The sequence below is a fragment of the Lampris incognitus genome, chromosome 2, assembly GCF_029633865.1.
Source record: "Lampris incognitus isolate fLamInc1 chromosome 2, fLamInc1.hap2, whole genome shotgun sequence".
Lineage (NCBI taxonomy): Eukaryota > Metazoa > Chordata > Actinopteri > Lampriformes > Lampridae > Lampris > Lampris incognitus.
In genome coordinates this window covers 30,222,991-30,243,846 of record NC_079212.1, presented here as the reverse complement: position 1 = coordinate 30,243,846, position 20,856 = coordinate 30,222,991, and the positions used below count along the sequence as shown (strand labels likewise).

At 43.8% G+C, this 20,856-nt stretch overlaps 1 pseudogene; it reads right to left on the bottom strand.

Annotated features, from left to right (window-relative positions):
• Positions 1 to 8,411: 8,411 nt before the first annotated feature.
• On the bottom strand, positions 8,412 to 10,979 carry LOC130129681 (uncharacterized; annotated as a pseudogene).
• Between the last annotated feature and the right edge of the window lie 9,877 nt (positions 10,980 to 20,856).

Here is a 20,856-nt window from a genome sequence, read left to right as displayed (position 1 = left end):
TTAATGAAAGAACAGCGTCAGCACTGAGGGTATTGTACTGTTGTACTGCTCATCACCAACAGACTTCCTGACCAGCCCACACAAAGCAAAATGCTTCCGCCGAGATACAGTTTTACTCATTATTATACAAATTCTCCCCCCACCCTTTTTTCCTCCCCAATTGTATCTGGCCAATCACCACACTCCCCCGAGCTGTTCCGGTCACTGCTCCACTCCCTCTGCTGATCCAGGGGGGGCTGCAGACTGCCACAGGCCTCCTCCGATACATGTGGAGTTGCCAGCTGCTTCTTTTCACCTGACAGTGAGAACTTTCACCAGGGGGACGTAGCACATGGGAGGATCACGCTATTCCCCCCAGTTCCCCCTCGCCCCCGAACAGCATCCTGACTGACCAGAGAAGGTGCTAGTGCAGCGACCAGGACACATACCCATATCCAGCTTCCCACCTGCAGACATGGCCAATTGTGTATGTAGGGACACCCGACCAAGCCGGAGGTAACACGGGGATTCGAACTGGCGATCCCAGTGTTGGTAGGCAACAGAATAGACCACTACACTACCCGGGCATCCTCATTATTCTAAAAATTCTAATCGTATTTCAACTATAGTCATTCTACTTACACTACACTTATGCTGTTTTTAAAGTGGACTTTTTAGATTCAATTATATTTGCAGAAGAAAGTAAGAAAAAAACAAGTGAGTTCATCCATTGTTTACTGTGATATTACTTCAATAAATAAGTTGTGTTAATTTTTTTCAAATATAATGTTTTGGTTCACAGAGTTTTATGTCTTCACCACAGAAGCCAAATGCGGACAATAAGGCAGATACTGGTATGTTTTAAGAGGGAGCACCATTGTTGAGGCCAACACAGAGATATGGCAGACCAAGTCTGTAGAACAGCTATTACAACTTCAATAGCTAAAATTTCCATTCACCCATGATTTTTTTTTTTTGAGGTAGAGAAGGTGCAGACACAAAAGCCCTGGTGACTCAACTTCATTTCCAACTTAGTGGTCAAATATCCATGCTATTACCAGTGTAAGTAAAGCCCTATCTTCAGGACTGAAGCATGACAGTGCAAGTAATTGCTTTTCAATCTGAATTATTTCAGGTATTTTTTTTAATGAAAAAAGAATAGTCTTCAGTGCTATATCATACAGAACCTGTTTTTGTGAGATGTGATCTAGAGCCATGTAAATACACCTTAAAGCACTTCTTAAGATAATGTTAATGTCAGTTTCATTTCGCTTCTTCAACAAAAACAGTCTTCTGGGTGCTCGAGTGCCACAGCGGACTAATACCCAACACATTCACAATTTGAATCCTGAATTTGAGTTGACATCCTAGTTTAAGAACTTCCAGTACTCAATGTCTCTTCATTTAGGTGTGTTGCTTTCACACTGCCTGGGGTCAACACAGCTCCAGGTGGTCCTTGTCTACCACTCCCCTAAAGCCTTCACTACCTTCATGTCTGAGCCATCTGAGCTACTCACCTCTGTCTGCTCCATGTCTCCATCTTTGCCGCTGAATTCCTGCCACTGCTGGACTGTTTTAACATCACACAGCATGTTTAAGGTCCCACCCACGCCAAAGTTCACATGCTAGATCTGATGTGTTCTACTGGCACAACTCCCTCCCATCTGTAATGCCTGGACCTAGCTGTATCTGACCATCATGCCATCCAATTCACTGTTCCTGCCCCCCTGCCCAGGAAGCACACAAAGTATACCATCACGTTCAAGAACATCAAGACAGTGTGTGAACCAGCCCTGACTAACATGAAGAAGACATTCCTCTCAGCCTCTATTTCTTCAATTAGGTGGCCTCAGTGTTTATCAAGTGAACCATTTCCAGATTGGTCTATTTATTCATAGTTCCTTAAAAAGAACCCTCCCCCACTTTTTCATGACATATTTGCAAACAATTATCAATTTCATACTTACTCCACACATAGTTCTTCTCTCCTTAGACCCCTCTATTCCCGTATTTCCCAGTCTCAGTTTAGTATATTGTACAGAGGACCGAAAATATGGAATTCTCTGCCTTTATATTTTTTGAATTTGTCTTCACAGTAGTTTAAAAGAGCCCTGAAATCACCTCTCCTAACCAACCAATATTTTCCATATGGTCTGCATATATAAGTTGGGTCCAACCAATATTGTCCTTTGTCATATAAGTCTAAAGGCTTATTATAAATCTTGCTTGTTTTTATTATATATAGAGGCCTTGTGATGGCCTGGCGGCCTGTCCAGGGTGTCTCCCTGCCTGCTGCCCAATGACTGCTGAGATAGGCTCCAGCATCCTCGCGACCCTGAGGGCAGGATAAGTGATTTGGATAATGGATATATATATATATATATATATATATATATATATATATATATATATATATATATATATATATATATATATATATATATATATATATATGATGTGTGTTTATTTTCACCTTTATCTTTCTTGTCTTATGAAAACTCTAAGCCATATCACACGAGTGTATGTTCTTAGTCTGTTAATGACAGTGTTTGTGTATACTTGCATGTATCATGAATGAGTGTTCTTGATGTGTGTTTGTGTGTCTTGTGACTATGAGTGATTCATTGTACTTGCGTAACAGGTGTTAATGGGATGCATTGTTGTTGGGTGCTGCGCTGAACTGTGTCTCTGTCTCTTGCTATGTCTAGAATTATTGTACATACAAATTGTGCATACTGCATTGCTGGAATTTTTTCTTGTATTATGCTGCCTGGAGAATGCTACTTTTCAAGCCCTTGGAAGGTTTTTAGACAATTCTTCATATTCCTTTTCAAAATATATATTGTATCTTTTTTCAAAATTTTATATGCATAAATAAAGAAACCAAACCAAACCATGATAGCGGCCCATATTGCCTCAAATCCCCAAATATTATGGTGGAGGGCCTGGTAGCCCACTACAATGCAGCCTTACCCATCTGCCTTGACTCTCTTGCCCCCCCTCAAAACCCATACTGTCTCCTTCTCCCATCCTGCCCCTATGTTCACCACCGAACTTTGCACTATGGAGGCCACTGGTCGCCAACTGGAGAGGCTCTATAAAATGTCTGGTTTCACTGCCCACCTCAAGGCCTTTAAAGAGCATGTGAAGAACTATAAAGAAGCTCTCTACCAGACCAAGACATAATATTACTCAACTCTCACTGGCAAACAGCAAAATCACTCTAGAATGCTGCTCTCCAACATCAACCGGCTACTCCGCCCCCATCGATGCCCCACACTCCTCAGGTGCCCCCAACCTCTGCTCCAAGTTCCTGGACTTCTCCCAGGCCAAAATGGATTCTATCCATCAACAGCTTCTGGTGCTTGCCCCCTCCCTTCCACATGCACCTCAGCCACAGGGTGCTGCTACCCCTGCTCTGTGCCTGCCTCAGTGCTGCCTCTCTTCCTCCTCCCCTGTGGATGCTCCTCATGTTGCTAAGTTGGTCATCATGGCCAAGGCCTTCTCCTATTCTCTGGACCCGATGCCCACAACCTTGGTCAAGATATGTCTACCTTCCCCCTGTCCCATCATGGTGGATATTATCAACTCCTCTCTAGAATCTGGCACAGTACCCTCCAACTTCAAAATGGCTGCAGTCACCACCACCCTCAAAAAGCCAGGTCTGGACCTGGATGACCTAACCAACTACCGGCCAATCTCCAACCTTCCTTTTCTCAGTAAAAACCTGTAAAGAGCAGTCGCTGCCCAACTCCATCACCACATGTCTAACCATGAGCTCTATGAGCCCCTCCAATCTGGTTTTAGAGCACACCACAACATGGAGACTGCCCTTATCAAAATAATGATTATAATAATTATAATAAATTTACTTATATAGCATTTTTCTAAAACAATGCCACAATTTAATTCAATTCAATTCAATTCAATTTTATTGTCATTAAAAACAATGTGCTGGCACATGTTAAAAACGAAATGAGGGCTGTGGCTTCACCAAACAGTGCAAGACAGACACAGACAAACACAACAAACACAGTATAATATATACACGCATGAAGACCAAAATCTAAAAATAAGTTAAAAAAAGAGCTGGAGCGCAAAATATTTAAAAATATCTACAGACATCTACAGACACAAAGTGCTTCACAAAAAAAAATAAAACCAGACAAGGCAAAAACAAGAGTAAGACCAAACAAGTAAGAGCAAAAACAAAAAACAGCATAAATAAAAACAAATAAACATTTGTAAAAGCATTCATAAAAAGAAACATTTTAAGGCGAGATTTAAAAGAAGCTAGATACTTGGTTTGTCTTAGCTCAACCGGAGGAGAGTACGTATTCTTAAATTTCCAGGTGAGTGATTTTAATTACCTCCTCATCGCTGCCGATTCCGGCCAAATCAGTATTCTCATCCTCATGGACCTCTCTGCAGCCTTCGACACTTTCTCCCCACATCATCCTCCTCAACCACTTATCTGAATACCTAGGCCTCACCGGTGCAGATCTCTCCTGGTTCCAGTCATATCTCTCCAACAGAAAACAGTTTGTCTCCATCAGAGACTCTAGTTCCACCCTGGCTCTAGTCAACCAAGGCATGCCCCAAGGTTCTGTGCTTGAACCCCTCCTCTTTACCATTGACATACTCCCCCTTGGTCAGATCATCTGCCACCATAGCTTAAGCTTCCCCTGCTATGCTGATGACACACAATTGTATTTCAGCACTTAACCATCCACTCAGCTCCCCCCCGCCCACAATCCCTTGTCAACTGCCTACACCAAATAAAAATCTGAATGTCATCAAATCTACTCCATCCAAATAGCAATAAGACAGAGCCCATGATTGTGGCTCCCTAGGCACTGTTCTGGAAGGTTGGTGATCTTCTACTCGATTTGGACGGCTGCTCCATCTGCCCATCCCCAGAAGTCTGCAACCTGGGTGTCATTCTGGACTCTACTCTCTCTCTCTCTCTCGTTACAGTCACATATCAAATCCATAACTAAATCTGCTTTCTTTCACCTCAAAAACATCTCCAGACTTCAGCCATCATTCTCACACTCTGTGGCATTAACCCTCAACCATGCCTTCATCACCTCCTGTCTGGATTATTGCAATGCATTCTTGTCCAGGGTACCCAGCAAATCCCTGCACAGGCCTCAGTATGTGCAGAACTCAGCTGTCAGGGTTCTCATCTGCACCAAGCCCTGACAGCACATCCCCCCCACCCTCATCCACCTTCACTGGCTCCCGGACAAGTCCTGCATTTCCTACAAAATCTTCCTCCTCACCTACAAATCCCTCCATGCCCTTGCCCCCCAGTGCCTAGCAGACCTCCTCCACCCCTATATTCCGTCCCGAAATCTGCAGTTCACAGACACGGGCCTACTTTCCATCCCCCGCACCAGTTTACGGACTTTTGGGGACAGAGCCTTTAGTGTGCCAGCCCCCACCATTTTGAACTCTCTCCTGGGAAGGATCCGCAATGCTGCTTCTTTGAACATTTAAAAAAAAACTCCTGAAAATTCACCTGTTCACCAAGGCCTATAGTCTCTAGTCACTTCTATCATTCCTGGCAAACTTTGCTATTTTTATTTTCTGTTATTGTATTATTCGTTTTGTCTGCTCCACTATGTGTAAAGCATGCTTGGGTCCCTTGAAAGGTACTATGTAAAGTTAAATTGTTGAAACCTGAATTGCCTCCGGTTTGGCTGGGCAGTGCTGTGAGTGCAATTGGCAGGGCTCCTGAGTTGGGAATTGGTTGGACTCTTTCAGAGGGTGGATCACCTGTACAGCTGAGGGTGGACCTGGGGGAAATAGCATGATCTTCTGCATGTTACATTCCCCTGGAGAAACCTGCAGTTGGCAGGTTAAAAAAAAAAGCCAATTGGCGATTCCACATGTATCAGAGGATGCACATGGCTATTATATGCCCTCTCCAACAACCATAGGGGTCGCACAATGTTGGGACCATATGAGAACAAGGGAAATGGACATGTCAAATTAGGATGAAAAGGAGAGAAAGCAGCAGTCTTTGCAAAATTGACCCAGTCCACCTCACTCCAATTCAAAGTTAATGACAACTGTCCAACATAAACTGTCTAAAACAAGAAAAAAAAAGCTTTGACAATATAATCAAGCCCACAAATATGGATGTTGAAAGATAGGCATAATAAATTCACAAGTAGAAAAGAGATTTAAAACAACAAATGGCATTCCTTTATTTTTCCCCAATTTTGGATGTTTAGCATCACACAATAGTCTTAACAATCTCAAGGCAAGGCAAGGCAACTTTATTTATATAGCACATCTCATACACAAGGCAGACTCAATGTGCTTCATATAAAAAATTTCACAAAAAAAAAGAAAAGAAGCTATGCATTATTAAGCAATGCACTTTGATAATGTCATAAGATAGCATTCTCCTTTAGCTTGGGAATTTGTTCTATTCAAATAGTACATTTAACCTTTATCAATAACAAAGTGGGGGTAACTTTGAGCCATTTCCCTTTGAAAAAGAATCAAGACCTGAAATGTGGAGGTACTAGCTCTGTATCCACCAGACATGAGTATCTCCACTGCCTTAATTAATTAGTTTAAACAGCATGAAAGCTGAGGTCTTAGTAACTGCTTAATTGAGTTTTAATTGGGGCCCGTTTTTATTAAAATAGCCTATGGCGAATTCATCCACAGATAGTTACCAAACAACTAGAACAAAAAAATCTTTTCAAACACCAGCTACTAGAAACTGCTGACCAAAGACTCCAAATGCAGTTTGCCAATACTGTTGTAAAAGGGCCAGTCCTAAATAACCATGTCACTGGTTGGTAGCCCTAACAGCTTGCAGATGGTCTATTTTACCCTGTGAAAGGGAATGTGTGGTGGCATGTGTGTGAATGAGAGGGTTCTCTAAAACTGAAAGCCTCGTGTAGGTGTGTGCTCTTTTTGCTAGGGGGTGTAATGTTGTCTGAGTGTGTGTCTATGTGTGTGAGAGAGAGAGAGAGAGAGAGAGAGAAAGAGAGAGAGAGAGAGAGAGAGAGAGAGAGAGAGGGGGGAAGGGAGAGACACACAGAACAAATAAATAATTGTCTGTTCCAGGTTGAGAAGCAGCTCCTGTCTATACTGTTCAGTATTCAGCTGCCGTAGCCTCTCTGACAAAGAGTGAGAGAAGCTCTGTGTAGGCGCTGTGTGTGTGTGTGTGTGTGTGTGTGTGTGTGTGGGGGGGGGGGGTTGGCGCAGGCGGGCTTGATTCAGCCTTTAATACCGCTTTCCTTCAAAAAGCACAGCACAGGTTTTTGAACAAAAAGTGGTCAAAAAGTATACATTTATGAGCAATCATACCCCAAACAGCTTTAAAGGTTACACACACAGAACCCATTTTTAAAAGAGAAGAAAGACTTTATTCGTCTTATAGCTAGACACTAGAACACACACGCATGGAAGGAGTGGTGGCTGAAGAAATGTTTCTTCTGCATTCATCTCATCCTGCTGTCCTTTCTCCAGGGGCAGCCAGGAGCAGTGGGCAGCCCTTTCCTTTGGTGTCCGGGGACCAATGCCAGGTGGACATTCATGAGCAGGGACAGGACAGGACAGTGTTCTGCATGTTTTTATCGGGGTCCTTTTTGATGTTGGAGGAAACCCATGTGAGTACAGGAGAACATGCAAACTACATACAGAAAGGACCCTAGTCAAGAGATAACCCACCTGAGCATAGGGAGAACATGCAGAGTACACACAGACAGCCACTGCACACTGACAGGCCTGGGGAGAACATGCAAACTCCCCCAGTGCCAGCACCACCCCAGGTGGGAATTGAACCTAGGACCTTCTTGCTGTGAGGCAGCAGTGCAAGCACTGCACCACCATGCCATCTAAACACTGCAGTCTATAGCAAGCCAGATAAATGGTTTTTCCCAATTCCTTTTGTTCAAAAAACACTGAGGAACATTGAAGCTGCATAAAGACTCCACAACGCAGGATCAGATAGGGATTTGAAACTTTGCTTGCAGGTACCAACAGTGGATCAGGAGGTTATTGCTACCGTTTCATGTACATTTTGCTGATCTAATGGCATTAGGATATAAGTTAACCCTAGAGTCAAGTAAATCATTAAAATACCACTTAAGGGTTATCTCTTCAAACAAAATCAACAATGGGATGTGGACACCTATGGGTTCTCTATGATTACAGCCCAAGCCAAGGAGGCAGGGACAAAATCAGCACCTGCATTGTATGAGGCAAACTGTACAGGCTTTGTTGTTTGGGAGAGACAAGTGCTTTTGGAATGAAGTTCTGTGGCTGTAGACCTTAGAAGTACTCAAGTCTTTAAGAAATTATCTAAATTGGGCCCAGGAACTTTAAATCACCCTTTAATTGCATACTTGTGATGCTAAATGTAGTACCAAGTTGCAAACACACACACACACACCCTAACTTTGTCACTGGGCCTGCAGGTTTGAAATGGAGAATTTTGCAGAGCACACAGTAACATGGAGACATAGTTACACTCTGACATAGTTAACGCGTGATTGGAATCTGTTTTATTTTTCAAGTAAGTTCTTACAAATTGGAGATAAATTAATAATTGAATGAATGAATGGATGGATGGATGGATGGATGGATGGATGGATGGATGGATGGATGGATGAATGAACCGGACCATGTTGAGATAAAATCTAGGAGAACCAACGGGGAAATGAAGTGAGTCTGATAGGCCTGCAGTTGTTGCCAGTCCATTTCTACGGGGGCTGGGAATAGTTTGCTTGCTGTGTGTTGAAACATGATTTTCTGACTCAGTGAGCACACTCAACCCCCCTCTGAAGTCGATTATAATGGGAAAAGTGGAGGGTTAAAAAAAAAAGGAAGTAGAAGAACAAGGCGAGGTAAATACCAGCATGTCACAGTCATCCAGGTCAACAACTGTGAGGATTTGCATGTGCACGTGCATGCCTGTCTGTGTGCTCATGTGCATGCATGTGTTTTTATGTCTCAGTGTGTCTGTGCATTGACAACAAGCAAACATTAAAAGTGAAACAGTGTCAACAGGACATTAGCACCATTTGTGGCTCACCTCATTTAAAGCAATGGTTTTTCAAACCAGTCTTGGTCTTAAAACCCATAATGAAATGGTTGGAATACTGGACACAACAGGTGAATGTAATTGTCTACCTAGCAGAAAAGAAAACCAGCAGCACCAACATGATCAACCTCCAAAACAATCAAATAAACTGAATAGGAAAAAAACATTACAATTACGTGTGCAAAATTACCAAAAATGTCTGCAAACAAATTAACCTTTAACTCCTCTGCCAGACTGCTGAGAGGAAGCTGTAGCTTGGTGTTATGCCTGTAAAGGGCGATGCTGCTTAGGCTTTGCAGCAGGCCCATCCACCTGCGCAAAGAACTGGCTGATCTTCCTTTTGAAGCCCTCCACAGTGGTGACTAGAACTTCATAGATTAGCAGTCTCCAGAGGGGTTGAGGCAGGATTCCATGTTGATATATCCAGGCCTTGAACTCTCCAGGAAGCCCCGACTTGTCCACTGTGGCGAGCCAAGTGTTGAGATCATCACTGGTTACCTGGTGCACTGCTGTGTCCTTCAGATTTCCGGTTGAAGATCTTATCCAGGCTCTTGACTGGCTTTTCAGTCACAGATAGAATTTTGGTGCATCCCAAAGAGAAGCTGAACTAGTCGGTAACTCCTCCTTTCCTGAGGACCAGAGACCTGGATTTTGTGGGCTTGAAGCTCATTCTTTCCCATGTAATGAGCCATTCAAGTCCTTGAAGGAGCCACCTGCATCCAGGCACTGATGTAGTTGTTACCATTAGGTCATCCATGAACGCTCTGATTGGGGGTCGCCAGATGTCACATTTGGACTGGGAACCTCTGCCCTCCACTTCCGCAAACTTCACAAGCATATTTATGGCGTAAATAGGGACACAGAAATTGTGCAGCCAGTGATGATACCCTTTTCTAGCCGATGCCACACTGATGTCGAGGTCCCAGAGGACACCCTCAGGCTAAAGTTGTTGTAATAGCCAAGGATGAGGTTTTGGATCTTATCTGGTACAATCAGGACCAATTCTACCAGTTTGTGTGAGATCAATCTGTAGGCATTAGCAAGGTCCAGCCACAGCACTGCCAGGTCTCCCCTGCTTTCTCGTGTCTCTCTGATTAGTTGGGTTACTACACCTGTGTGCTCTATGCATCCTGGAACACCAAGGACTCCTCCCTTCTGCACCGAGGTGTCTATGTAGGAGTTCTTCAGGAGAATTCCTGTGAGACGATTGGCAACAATCTTGAAGAAGTACAATGAGGAGCGAGATCATCCTAAATTGCTCGCTGTTGCATGCATTCTCTTCCTTAGGAATCCACACGCCTTCTGCATATCTCCACTGCTGTGGCACCTTTCCCCTCCCCCAGATCACCCTGTAGATCTTCCAAAAAAGCCTGGGGAACCTTATGAAGACCTTGTATGGCACTCCACTTGGGCCTGGGGCTGAAGATGTTCTGGCCGACTTGATGACCTCCTTGACCTCTTTCAGTGTGGGTTTGTTGATGTTGAACAGGATGCTGGGTTCCGGTGGGAATATAAGGGCTACACAGTGGCCAAAGTCTTGCTCCCTCATGCTGTCACTGTAGGTGTTGCTAATGTGGCAGTTGATCTCTTCCTCGGGGCATGACAGGTAACCACTGCGTTTCTGCCCAAGCAGCTGCTTTGTAAATCCAAATACACTTGCAATAAAGGCACTGTGCTTGCGGGTCTTTTCCTTGCCCCTCTTCCTGTACTACTCAGCGCGCCGAAGGGTGATTAGCCTTTCCCTTACCATGCCTCGAAGTTCTGACAAGGCTTCCTTCTTTTCCTCGCTTGCCTTCCTGTACTGTCTCTCGAGTGTCCTCAGCTCTTGTCTAAGTCGGGCAATCTTAACTTCCCATCGGTTTGGATTTGTAGTAGTCGTGGTGGCCCATTGTTCCTTGATGCTGAACCTCTCTGAAGCGATGCTCATTATTAAGGTATCTGAAGCCTCTGGTCTGCACCACCCTTGGCTGTTTCTTCAAGGGCTGCATCCAGATCTTCGTTGAACTGGTGCCATCCTGACTCAAACAAAATATTAGCATTTCAATTTTGGTCCTTGCGGGCCTTTTCCTTGCCCCGCTTCCTGTGCTACTCAGCACGCCGAAGGGTGATTAGCCTTTCCCTTACCATGCCTCGAAGTTCTGACAAGGCTTCCTTCTTTTCCTCACTTGCCTTCCTATACTGTCTCTCGAGTGTCCTCCTCAGCTCTTGTCTGTCTCCAAATGCCAGCGATCTAAACTGTCCACTCTACCTAGCAGGCACAGTGAAAAATAATGTGGCAACACGGAAAATCGTGTATTTTCCAATGATTGTTCATAACATTTAGTGTTACTCTTCAGATTAATGTATTGGAAAACTTTTCAACTAGAAATAATAGTACACAGAGAATGTAAGAATGGCTGTGGACACAATTTAAGTTTCGAATGAATTTGAATATTTCGGTGCACATGAAAATGTCCTCCAATTCTCCAGTCATTTCCCTGCTTTGCATATTTCCACCTAACACTTCCCATAATTTCACTTAATTCATATCAGTGGAACAAGACTCACAGCTGGACCTCAGTGGCACAAGAGTGATCAATCTGGATGAGAGGTTGGGAGAGCCATAGTGAGGAAGAAATGCCATGATTTATAGCCTTTCTCACAGTTATTTACTACCCTTGTCAGATGCAGTCAGACAGAGGCTAACTCATGGGAGCATCCCAATGAGGACAGAGGAAATCATAGATAGCTAAAGTGCAATTATCTGAGAGAGAGAGAGTGAGAGAGAAAACAAGAGAGAGCGAGAGAGCAAGCGAGCGAGAGGGAGAGAGAGACACAGAGAGAGAGAGAGAGAGAGAGAGAGAGAGAGAGAGAGAGAGAGAGAGAGAGAGAGAGAGAGAGAGAGAGAGAGAGAGAGAGAGAGAGAGAGAGAGAGAGGGAGAGAGAAAGAGAAAGATAAAGAGAGAAAGTGTGTAATGAAACCCTGGGCTTGAGTCAATATAAGCATAATCAGAGCCAGTGTCTACATTGAAAACAAGAAAGTTCAATAAACTTGAATTTGTGAATACCATAACATTTTGGAATTTGCCCGGGCATTGAAACATTTTCACCTCATAAACAGTGGTTTCAATAGATCAAAATAGCAATTATGTGAAATTCTGTCACTACTTACACATTTTTAAAAGGCAAGGTAAGGTAAAAACATAACTTGAAAGGGGCAGAAACTCTGGAGTGCATAATGCACAAGACATTCGAATGAATGATCAAAATTCAACAACACTATTCTAAGATGAGTTATTCACCTCAACCACAGAGCTAATGACCCGGCCCAGATCAATGGACTGCTGCACAGAAACTCAAACTATTCTTCCTCCAAATTTAACGCACAACCTTGACAAATGCAATTAATATTTAATGACTGCGACACCAAGCTCCGACACCGAATGCCTTATTTTTTCATTCTGTTCTCTTTATAAAAGTGGGTAAAATTTGTCAACATAATTTAAAGTGCAGAGGCAGAATAAAAAAGTTTGAGGAATCAGGAATCAGAAACACTTTGTCATTTCACCTCATGTACTTGCGCACATGAAATGAAACAAAATCCCATTTCCCCCAGCCCACAGCAGTGCAACATGCAGACAAAAACACAGTGAAGAACTACAAGAACAGACATATTCAAACTAACACTTATATTCAAACTAAAAAAAAAATCACTGTCTAAAGGAACAAACGCCAGCCAGGATGACTGTCGGAACCGCCGGTCTGCATGGGCTGGCAGTTAGCCTAGCCTGCCCCGATTACGCATCCTGTCAGACCGCCCTCCGTGTTTCCTCCTCAGGCACAACTCCAGGAAGGGGCTGTGGACCCTGTGGCAACTGGACGAAGCAGACCAAGCCCTCCAAGCTGATCCAGCGCCAGCTCTCTCAGCCAGACACTCTTGACACACCTCCCCGCACTCCACACGACAACATCAACACCACCACAGTCAATGCCAGGTGAGGCCGCTGCCTGACTGCCCTTGGTGTTATTGGAACTGTCGGTCTGCATGGGCTAGCAGTTAGCTTAACCTGCCCCACTTCCGCATCTTGTCAGACTGCCCTTGGTGTTACCTCCTTGGGTGCAGCTCCGGGCAAGGTCGCGGTCCCTTGGCCCACGGTGCAGCAGACCAAGCTCTTGCAGCCGATCCAGCGCCAGCTCTCCCAGCCAACAAACGAAGACAAAAACTTAGACGCAGACATGGACAAAGACACTGCATTGACAGCACTGGGTGAGGCTGCCGCAAATGTGAATTTGCGCCGCCATCTTCCCACACCAATACTGGGTGAGGCTGCTGCAAACATGAATTCGTGCCACCATCAGGAGAAGTCAAAAGAAACCAAAGCATGCCTGACCAACATGTTATGTAAAAATGGCACATTCAAACAGGACACAGTCATTGTGAATATAGCCTATTCCAGACTCCAAACATGATATATAGCACAGAGGTGTCCAGCCTTCACATTATTCCTACAAATGACAGGCAGACCTCTCGGCTCTTAAAATGAAAAAGTAAAGTAATCCAAGGATAGACTCTAGCAAACCCATACCCTGAAATAGATTAAGTGGGTATAGAGGGTGAATGTATAGAATAGAATAGAACAGAATAGAATAGAATAGAATAGAGATGGACCAGGAAAGCTTGAATACTACATAGCTTTCTAACTCAGTGTTGTGCTCATAGACATCTGTTGAGAATCGGCAAGAGAGGCAGCTGTCAAATCCTAACCTCCTAGTAAATTGTCAAATTCAAATACATACATAAATTACATTGAATTCAAAACCAGCCTGTATAATGGAGTGTAAAAATATGAAAACCTGGTATTCGAGTTCTAATCTATTTGCTGCATTTGCATCATAAATTTGCATTTTGGATTATGTGACATTGTAATCTAGCACCGGATTAAAATTAGTTGAATCAATCAGACTGTTTGTGCTTCAAGATGGAATGTGTTAAAGAGTTTCCACAACCAAGTCCACCAAGCCTCCTAAGCTGCCATATAGTTTGAGATGTAACTTGAACATAGCAGAACATCACTGATGCTGAGAGATGAGCTTAATCACTGACAGCCTACTGTGGCTCTTGGGTCATAATATGCATCCACTGGTCAGAAGGCATTGTATTGGGCAGAAGGCATCTTTATTCTGATATAGTTTCATTTTAGTTGTGCCAAGGCAGGTCTTTAGTCAAAATTATAAAATTATTTTAATTAACAAACCTTCCTTGGTGGTGTGTTTTGTCATTGACTTTTCTCTCAGTGTTTTGTCCATTCATTGTTGTGCTTTGTTGTGCACATAAATTGAGTAAACTAAATATACAATAAATGAGCTGAAGTATAGACAAGAACTTTTTGCTGTTCCTGTGTCATCTTTGAATATACTGTTGTAAATGAGGTTTTGTTTTGTTTGTTTTGTTTGTTTTATCTGTAAAATTCAAATTCTCCAATTTTGAAACATTCTGTTTGTTGTTACATAAATAATATATTTTAAAGGGAATTTCCAGGATCCCCTCATTGAACGTGTGCATGCGCTTAGATATTATCTGAGCCGGTGAACTTGTGAGCCAATTTCAAGCCAAAATGGACACCAAAATTGTAGCTACTGTGCCAGAGGATCTGCATTGCACATCTCCTATTGTGCCACTCCACTCATGTGAGTGCAGGTTCCCTTCAAGCCAAGACATTACCAAACAAGTGCAGCCAACGGTATCCCCAATAAGCCTGCACTTGCCTCTCCACTGGCTCTGTACCAGCACCAAAACACAGCCCCTAAAGGGAAAATTACTGTGTCCTTATCTCTATCTATCTTTGACAGGGATGGCACATGAAAAACACCTGCAGTTATCGTTTCTGCATATCTTGGTTAGTGAAGTAATACTTGGGGTAGAATTGGTCGAGGATCAATGATCACACCGGGTTATAGAACTCAGGTTTAATCGTGGCTCAGTAGGCAGACGTAATAACCATACATGGTAGTGGTGTAACCATAATAACAGTCCGGGTAGTACATAACACCTAGTGTAGTTCCAGTGGAGATACATAGCATTATATCACTATAGCCCCCCTGTTTAGTTTTCAGTTTTTACAGTAACAAAATACTGTAGAACATTTGGTTATATAAACCAACATATCACACAATTCCAATGTGGTACAATCATTGATCAGCATTGTACAGTCATTACACAGAGGTTGCCTTTTTTTTTTATTTTATTTTTTTAGACAACACACTCAGAATTGTCCATCTCAAAAAACAATAAACATATTCAGAGCCCTTCTTTTGTGTGTGATTGTCTCTACTCATAGTCCTTGTAGTGAGCTGGTTTGGAAACAGCTCTTCCATATCTTGTGCGTACTGTCTTGTGTGTTTCACAGGTTTGGCTGGAAGAAGTTCCAGCTGCATGAGTGTGCTGTTGAGGTTCTGTGAAGCGGGTTCTTGCGCTCCTCAGTGCATGGGGGTGGTGAATTTCCCGCAGGTGGCTCCTGCCACATCTGAGTTTGTTCCCATTTGATGTTTGCACAATGTAGCTCCTTGGCTCATCACACTTTTGTACGATGGTGGCTGGATACCAAGTCCCTTTTTCCTTGTTTAGGACATATACGTGCTGTCCGGGACCGAGTGGAGGTAGTTCTCTGCCGCTGCTGCGGTCATGATGTTCCTTCATGTTTGCTGTTCTCTGCTCCAGGTGGAGTCGGTTTTCCTCCTTGCCTGGGTCCCCTCGACTCAGCAGCAGGGTGGTGACTGGCCTTCCGAAGATCAGTTCTGCTGGTGATGGTAGTTTACTGTCGACGGGTGTTGCTCTGACCTGTAGTAAGGCCACTTGTATGTTACCTCCTTGTCTCATGGTTTTCTTCACAATGGATTTGATGTGTCGCACATGCCTCTCAATGAATCCATTGCTTTTTGGATAGTGGGGTGAGCTTGTCACGTGCCTGATTCCCCAGTCAGCCGTGAATTTCTGGAACGCGTGCCCTGTGTACCGGGGTCCATTATCTGTAAGTATCTCGTCAGGCCTTCCAAAAAGAGACATGTACATTTCCATTTTTTGTGCAACTGCCCGGCTGGACACAGGCATGGGCATTTCATCCACTAGAGGGAACTTCGAATATCTGTCCACAATCAGTAAATACTGATGTCCATCGATCTCGAATAGATCAGAAGCTAGGGATTGCCATGGTTTTGACGGTGTGTTGTGTGGGTTGAGAGGTTGCTTTTGATTTGCATCCTGATGTTCCACGCATACACTACATGACCTGCAGACTCTTTCGATGTCATCGTTCATTCTGATCCAGTAGACACTTTCTCTCGCCAGTCGCCGTGTCTTTTTGATGCCCTGGTGTCCTACATGCAGTTGTTTGAGTATAGAATCAGTCATGGAGTCTGGGATGAGCACCTGTCTGCCTTTGAATATGACTCCTGCTTCAATTGCGAGCTCATCTCTGAATGACCAGTACTCACGTAGTTGTCTTGGTAGAGCTTTGATGTTGTCTGGCCATCCCTGGTGGATCAGCTCTTTCAGTGCATTGAGTCTGGGGTCGCTGGTGGTTTCCATGCGGAGTACGTCCTGTTTCTCGGGAGAGAAGTTTATCATTGCAACAGTGAGCATCTCTGGATCCTCGACTTCTGCCTCTATTCCGTCAATGCGCTCGTCCAGCTCGATGTTGCTGTTGTTCTCAGGGTTGGGTAGTCAGCTGAGTGTGTCTGCCAGGACCATCTGGTTTCCTGGTCGATACGTGACCTCGTAGTTGTATCCTTGTGTTTTTATCAGCATTCGCTGAAGCCGTGGTGGGGCGGCATGCAGTGGTTTTGTGCATATGGTAACAAGGGGTTTGTGGTCTGTAACTACAATGAATGACTTCCCATACAGGTAGGTATGGTATCGCTGCATTCCATAGACTATGGCCAGCATTTCTCGCTCTATGTTGCTGTACCTGGATTGGCAGTCGTCCAGTGTCTTTGAGCCAAAAGCTATGGGTCCTTTGTTCTGCCCTAATGCCACGCCCAGTCCTTTCTGTGATGCATCAACCTCAAGTGTCAGAGGTGTGCTTGGATCATAGTACTTCAGGCAGTCATGATCGTTGATAACTGATTTCAGGTCCTCAAAGCTCTTTTGGTGATCAGTGTCCCATGTCCAAGGCACGTCACTTTTCAGCAGCACCCTCAGTGTGTGTGCTTTGTCTGCAAACTTTGGGATGTAGGGTGACAGGTAGATCAGCATCCCCAAGAATCTGCTCAGTTCATCTTTGTTCTGGGGTGTCGGCATTTTCTGGATGTCCCTGATTTTGGCTGGGTCAGGTTTGATACATTTGTCTGTGTACAGGTTGCCAAAGAATGAGATGCTTGTCTGTTTGATTGTGCACTTGTCACTGTTGAACACAATACCTGTCTTGGCTGCTCGCTCCATCAGGTTGGTCAGGTTCCTGTCATGCTCCTCTTCACTTGCTCCGTAGACTGCGATATCATCGGCTATGCTGACGACACCGTCGAGCCCCTCCAGGATTTGGTCCATCTTTGCCTGGAAGAGATCTTGAGAGACACTGAGACCAAATGGCAAACGTTTCCAGCAGTATCTACCAAATGGAGTTTGGAATGTGGTTAGCAGTTGTGACTCTTCCTCTAGCTGTATTGACCAATATCCAGCTTTTGCATTAAGTTTGCTGAATATTTTTGCATTTGCAAACTTCGGGTTCAGTTCCACCACAGTAGGAATCTTGTGTGGGCATCTCCTAAGGCTGGCATTAAGCTTTTGGGGGTCTAAGCATATACGAAGGGAACCGTCTTTTTTTGTGCTGTATGCCAGACTCGAGCACCAGTCTGTGTGCTGTTCTACTTTTCTTAACACGTCTTGTTCAACAAGGTTATTCAGTTCATCTTTCAGTTTGTCTTTGATGTGAATGCTGCACTTACGTGGTGGGTCTATGAATGGTTCAGCATCCTTTTTCAGGAAGAGCTTGCCCTTTCCACTGAAGTTGCCAATTTTGTCAAACTGGTCTGGGGATGCTCTCTTTAGGTCTGTTAGATATGATCATTTTGGGTTTTGTCTGTCTTGTGTTGACTTTTTTCTGGTTTGCATTTCCTTTCTCGGTCACTGCATCTACATTGACAGTCACTAGGTTTAACAGTTCACATGTTGGCAGCCCAACTATAGCTGGCCCTGGTACGTCTACAACGTAGAACTTTGCATTGATCCATTTGGATTCTTTGTACTGGCATGGAATGTCAATAGTGCCTAGGCAGGGGATGGCGTGACCACTGTATGCAGATAGCCTCCTGTTGGTTTTTTTCAGTCGTTTCTGGGTGCATGCATTTTCACCGTACATCTGCTTGAAGGTACGTAATGGGAGTGTGTTGCCTGATACACCTGTGTCTATCTTCAGACATAGTGTGTATTCACGACCAGGTAGGTCAGGTGGTGTCACCTTCAGGACTGTGTACGCCTCCTCTCTGGCCGGCTTGCTGTCTATGCTATGCATACACTTTTCACTGATAGTTATGGAGTGGAACTGTTTCTGGTAGGTACTTTCGTTCTCACTGTCCATTTCACTGCTACTCTCTACAGCATGTATGCGAGTCCTGCTCTGTTGCTTTTTGTCTTTATAGGTTTTGCGCTTGTGCTGTTTGTCTTGTGGTGTGTGGGACTTACTTCCCCCGCTCCTGCTCTGGCTGGAGTGTTCCTGGCGCTCTCGTTTGGCCTTCCTGCAGCACCGCTCCCGGTGACCTTTTGCACCACACGCATTGCATTCATCATCATATGCAGGACATCGACGTAGTTTGTGGCTTCTCCCACAGTTACGACATATGCGGTCCCTGTCCACAGTGTGGATTCTCTCATTGTGTGACAGGCTAAGTTTGTCTAACTGTTCATTGCCTGCTGTCAGGGCTTCATATTTTCGTCCCTCAGCCAGAACCTCTGCTAAGGAATATCCTTTTGGTTTGCTGTATAGATCATTCCTCAGAGCATCATGGGGAGTACTCGCAATAATAAGCTCAATCATACGCTCGTTAAGCTCTTCGTCTGAAAACTGACATTTCTGTGTTAGTGTTCTGGCTCTGGTCACAAAATCATCAATATTCTCATCTGGTTTCTGTCTGTGTTGCCTCAGTTGCAGTCTATGGATTCTGAAATTTACGTTCAACTTTAGCTGTTTTTCAAAGAAGTCCCATAGTTTGGCAGGCTTTTTATTTTCATCATCAGCGAGACCACTGGCGTTCCATCTTTTTAATCCTTCATCTCCGATTCCATGACATATTTTCCTAGCTTGTTTAGCTGCGCCATTTATTTCTTCATCTTCTAAATACAGAGTCATTTTCTGTTTATACAGTGAAATTGCCTCACCCAGGTCCGGGTCTGACCAATTCATTGTCGGTAGATGCGATGCCATGACGTCTCCTGTTGCTAGCTAGCTAGTTAGCTTTGCGACTAGCTCAGCTCCTGCGCACTCTTGCTTCAATGATGACAGAAATTACCCACGGACAATTTTATCAGTCTATCTTCATTCTTCATAGAGAGTACTTTACCGCTGCCACCATGAAGTAATACTTGGGGTAGTATTGGTCGAGGATCAATGATCACACCAGGTTATAGAACTCAGGTTTAATCGTGGCTCAGTAGGCAGACGTAATAACCATACATGGTAGTGGTGTAACCATAATAACAGTCCGGGTAGTACATAACACCTAGTGTAGTTTCAGTGGATATACATAGCATTATATCACTACAGTTAGTGGTGAAACCGAGTTTTTTTTTCTGGCCGCCAAGTGACGTATAGTGACATCATTTGGCGGCCAGAAAAAATACAGCTAAGTAAGGTTTCTATTACTCTACTCAAAAAACACACTGTTCAAAAAACACATCCTCAGTCTCTCGGCTAAGTTAGATTTTCAATGGTCAACATGATGTCCCACAACACTAGTGCAGAGGATTTTAGGAACGAAAAAACAGAAGCTAACGTAGAACGATAATGACGGGCGTGGCTTAACATAGGAACACAAAGAGCCATGGACATTAATAGCTCTGATAACGACTCCAAAGAGGATATCTGAGTTTCATCACCAGCCAGTCAGACTAGCTTGGCCTAGTCAGAAAGGCACGAACTGATGAAGCCTCTTGGATGAGAGGCGAAACATCTTCACGGATCGATTCAATTCCTTTGGATAACCATGACCTGGATGAATGAGAACATTCACAGACAAGCTAACGCACAATGCATTCTGGTACCTGTAGGTGCTGTGGGAAAGACTCTGAGCACAGGAGAACGCTGATTTTTTCATTAATATTGTACACAGTGTGGACTTCATTGCTTCAATTGACTACACTAGTCATCAGTACCAATAGTACATACACAAAACCATCGGTGACATCTCCTTTTAAATGTAAATTTTTTAAATATTTTTGACCATTTTCCAGAGGGAAGACCCCAAAATTCACCACCTAATTGGTCACCCCCCCTCTCCCCAACACGTGACTCAGTATTTCACCATTGTGTTGGAACGTAAAGACATTTTTACCAAATATTACCAAAATGGTAAATAAGAGGGCTGCAAGATATTGGAAAAAACTCACATTGTGATATTTCTCTTTTCTGCGATTTGTAGGATGTATATGTAGTGGGTGAATATGTGGCCATCTTAACATGAGAGCTGAAAACTTCAGGCAGAGAAGGATCAACAGCAGATAAATGTGCATCCTGATATGCTCCAAAATATACGGACCAAAATTCACAATATGTAGTCTGCACTTCACCAAAATACAAACAAAAATGAACGAGAGAAGAAGAAATAAAAAAACAAAC